This window comes from Lathyrus oleraceus, chromosome 7 (genome assembly GCF_024323335.1).
Source record: "Lathyrus oleraceus cultivar Zhongwan6 chromosome 7, CAAS_Psat_ZW6_1.0, whole genome shotgun sequence".
Taxonomy (NCBI): domain Eukaryota; kingdom Viridiplantae; phylum Streptophyta; class Magnoliopsida; order Fabales; family Fabaceae; genus Lathyrus; species Lathyrus oleraceus.
In genome coordinates, this window is record NC_066585.1 from 104,377,871 (window position 1) to 104,381,866 (window position 3,996).

The 3,996-nt window shown below is 38.9% G+C and overlaps 1 non-coding gene across 1 annotated transcript; it reads left to right on the plus strand.

The window, feature by feature from the left end:
- The first annotated feature begins 3,480 nt into the window (after positions 1-3,480).
- Positions 3,481-3,587, plus strand: LOC127109981 (small nucleolar RNA R71). The gene has a single exon (XR_007797221.1). It is a non-coding gene; the product is annotated as a small nucleolar RNA R71 (small nucleolar RNA).
- The last annotated feature ends 409 nt before the right edge of the window (positions 3,588-3,996 follow it).

Below are 3,996 nucleotides of genomic sequence, written 5' to 3' on the forward strand. Positions count from 1 at the left end.
GAATTTTGGGGGTGCTCATGAGGGTCTAGGTTATTATCTTCAATGGTTTCTACTCTAGCTATCAGTCTATCATAGGCGAAATCATCATTTATGGGTACTAGTTCTGGTTTTAGATGTTCTAGCCTAGACAGGTGATTGGCTACTACATTTTTAATGCCTTTTTTTATCTCTTATGTCTAAATCAAACTCTTGTAGTAATAGAATCCATCGGAGTAACCTGGGCTTGGCATCTTTTTTACTTAATAGGTAACGAATGGCAGCATGATCGGTGTAAACTATAATTTTTGCTCCTACTAGATAAGATCTAAATTTGTCTATAGCAAAAACTACAGCGAGTAATTCTTTTTCAGTTGTTGCGTAGTTAAGTTGGGCAGCATCTAGGGTTCTACTGGCATAATAAATGGCATGTAATTTTTTATCTTTCCTTTGTCCTAGAACGGCTCCAACTGCATAATCACTAGCATCGCACATTATCTCAAAAGGTTCTGACCAATCAGGTGGTTTCATAATGGGTGCTGAGATTAATGCTTGTTTTAAAAGATTAAATTCTTCATTACATTTTTCATCGAAAATGAATACTGCATCTTTCATTAAAAGTCCAGTTAAAGGTTTGGTTATTTTGGAGAAGTCCTTAATGAAACGCCGGTAGAATCCAGCGTGTCCAAGAAAGCTTCGGACCTCTCTGATGGTTTTTGGTGGTTTTAGGTTTTCTATAACTTCTATTTTAGCTTTATCTACCTCTATACCTTTTTCGGAAACTATATGTCCTAAAACTATTCCTTCGGTCACCATGAAATGACATTTTTCCCAATTTAGCACGAGGTTCACCTCCACGCATCTCTCCGGGATTTTCTCAAGGTTAGCAAGACAATTGTGGAAATCAAATCCACAAACCGAGAAATCATCCATAAACACTTCCATGATACCATCTAGGTAATCTCCAAAGATTAACATCATGCAGCGTTGGAAAGTAGCTGGGGCATTACAGAGGCCGAATGGCATTCGTCTTTAGGCAAAAGTTCCATAAGGGCATGTAAAGGTAGTTTTTTCTTGATCTTCGGGGTGGATAGGTATTTGGAAGAATCCAGAATATCCATCTAGATAACAGAAGTAAGAGTGTCTGGCTAGACGCTCCAACATTTGGTCTATAAATGGTAAAGGGAAATGATCCTTCCTAGTTGCTTTATTTAATTTTCTATAATCTATACACATCCGCCATCCTCCTTCTAAACGTTTTGCTACATGTTCGCCTTTATCGTTTTGTACGACTGTGATGCCTCCCTTTTTAGGTACTACATGCACAGAGCTCACCCACTTACTATCCGAGATCTGGTAGATTATACCTGCCTCAAGTAACTTAAGAACTTCCTTTTTAACAACATCACTCATTATAGGGTTTATTCTTCTCTGATGTTCTCTAGAGGGTTTTGAATCTTCTTCGAGCGAAATCCGATGCATACATACGGATGGGCTTATACCTTTCAGGTCAGAGATATTATATCCTAAGGCTGAGGGATATCTTCGTAAAACATCTAAAAGTTGGTTTGTTTCCTCTTGGCTCAAGGTAGCACTAACTATAACTGGATGGTTCATCTTTTCATCGAGGAACTCATATCTCAGGTTCTTAGGCAGTTCCTTAAGTTCTAAGGTTGGTTTCTTAGGGCATGGCATAGGATTTGGAGTAAGGGATAAACATTCGTAAAGGTTATCATCGATGTAAGGTTTCTTAAAGTCATCATCTTCCCTTATGAGAGTTGATGGTAACTTAATTGTTTTATAATTTCTTTTTGTTCTAATTCTCTAACACATTCATCAATGATATCTAAGGCATAACACGAGTCTCCCATCACAAGTGCCATAAGAAATTTCGAAAGTATAAATTCTATTTTCTCGTCACCCACCTCAAATGTCAACTTTCCTTTCTTGACATCTATTATGGCTCCTACAGTTGATAAGAATGGTCTACCTAGAAGGATTGGTATATCGTTGTCCTCTTTGATGTCCATGACAACAAAATCAGTAGGGATAAATAACTGACCTATCCTAACAGGAACATCTTCTAAAATGCCTATCGGATATTTAACAGATCTATCAGCTAACTGAAGTGACATCTTAGTGGGTTGTAATTCTCCTAAGTTTAACCTCTCACAAACTGCTAAAGGCATTAGGCTCACACTAGCTCCTATGTCTAGAAAAGCTTTTTCGATAACATGATTACCCAAAAGGCAAGGAATGGAGAAATTTCCAGGATCTTTATCTTTCTTTGCTAATTTGTCCTCGGAAATAGCATTACATTCCAAAGGCTTTGGATCGTCAAGTTTACGTTTGTTGGTAAGGGTGTCTTTGAGAAACTTTGCATAAGAAGGTATTTGGGTGATGGCTTCTGTGAAAGGGATTTCTACATGAAGTTTTTCTATAACTTTAATAAATTTTTGATACTGTTTATTGATCTGGGTTTGTTTGAGTCTTTGCGGATATGGTATAGGAGGTTTATATGACGGGGGTGGTACGTAAGTTTTATCTTTAGGTTCTTCTCCATTTTCTCGACCTTCCTGGTTTTCAGATTCCTCTGGTTCCTTTACTTCGTCCGTGGGTTTGGTACATTCCTTAGAAGTTTCGGGTTCACTCAATCTAGGGTTTGGTGGCTCATCATAAGCGTTCCCACTTCGTAGGGTAATGGTATTGGCTTGTCCTCTCGGATTTTGTTGAGGTTGTCCAGGGAATTGTCCTCCAGGTGTAGTCTGAGGGGCTTGGTTTAAAGCTACCTGAGAGATCTGGGTTTCAAGCATCTTGGTATGAGTAACTATTTGGTCAACCTTGGTTCCTAACTGAGTAATCAATTCGTTAACATGAATGTTTTGGTTCATGAACTCCTTGTTTTGTTGGGTTTGAGCGGTGATAAAATTTTCCATAATTTTCTCAAGGCTCGGCTTTGATGGTACAGGTTGCATAGGTTGATTTGATCTAGGGGCTTGATAACTAGGTCTCGGAGGTGCATTATTTTGAATAGGGTTATTGTTTTTATAGGAGAAGTTCGGGTGATTCCTCCATCCAGGGTTATAGGTATTCGAATATGGGTTCCCTTGGGTGTAGTTCACTTGCTCAGAGTGGGTTTCGTTTGATAGACTGCATTTTGCAGATTGGTGTCCTTTGGTCCCACATATCTCACAATCTGAAGAAATTGCGGCTACAGTATTTGGGTTTATGCACATATGCTCGACTTTAAGGGCTAATGCGTCCATTTTAGCTTGCATCATGTCTATAGATCTTAGTTTATGCACTCCTCCTTGGGCTTCCTTCTTCTCAATTGTCGCTCGTTCGACTCCCCATGATTGATAGTTTTGAGCCATATCTTCGATGAGGGCACTAGCTTCAGGATAAGGTTTGTTCATCAGAGCATCGCCTGCGGCAGCGTCGATGGTCATCTTTGTGTTGTAATGAAGTCCATTATAGAAGGTTTGAATGATTAACCAATTTTCTAAGCCATGATGTAGGCATGCTCGTAACAACTCTTTATATCTCTCCCAAGCTTCGAACAACGATTCTCCTTGGTTTTGGGTAAATCTAGTTATATGGTTTCGGAGAACGGCGGTTTTACTCGGGGGAAAATATCTAGCAAGAAAAACTCTTCTAAGGTTATCCCAAGTCGTAATGGAATTGGGTGTAAGGGAATCTAACCATGATAGGGTTTTATCTCTGAGGGAAAAAGGAAATAAACTTAAACGTATTGCCTCAGGAGAAGCTCCATTGGTTTTAAAAGTGTCTGCTAATTGAAGAAATATTTTTAAATGTTGGTTTGGGTTCTCAGTAGCGAGACCTGCGAATTGTCTCTGTTGCACTAGTTGCAACAGGGATGGTTTAAGTTCAAAATTATTAGCTGGGATGGTTGGGTTTACTATACTAGAACTAGGTTCTTCATTAGATGGTTGAGCAAAATCCTTAAGAGGTCTTTGGTTTTGATCTTCGATCATAGCTCTCTTAATTCTATGAAAGAAT